Consider the following 324-nt stretch of genomic DNA (forward strand, 5'->3'; position numbering starts at 1 on the left):
CGCAGCAGAGCACCCCCAGGGGACAGACAAGCGAAGAAAAAAGCCTTCTGGTGTCTCCTTGATATTGCTGATGTGCCATAACAATCAACAACGCAAGGACGCCAGCAGACTACAAGGCCCCGGCCCCTAGGCGTAGTCTGTGGGGCCGCCTCAGACGGCATGCGCGCCAACGAGTAAGCCGTCGTGTCTTCTCTAGAACCACTCACAAGACGGCTTTAATTCGCAACGGTAATAAAGAAACAAGATTCACCGGGAACGCTGTGCAGATGAAACAGTAGGAGGCAGTGCACAAACCACCACCGACTGCCTCTGGCCCTTGATGCC

The sequence above is a fragment of the Eimeria mitis genome, genomic scaffold (assembly GCF_000499745.2).
Source record: "Eimeria mitis Houghton genomic scaffold, Emh_scaff2481, whole genome shotgun sequence".
In the NCBI taxonomy this organism is placed as follows: Eukaryota; Apicomplexa; class Conoidasida; order Eucoccidiorida; family Eimeriidae; genus Eimeria; species Eimeria mitis.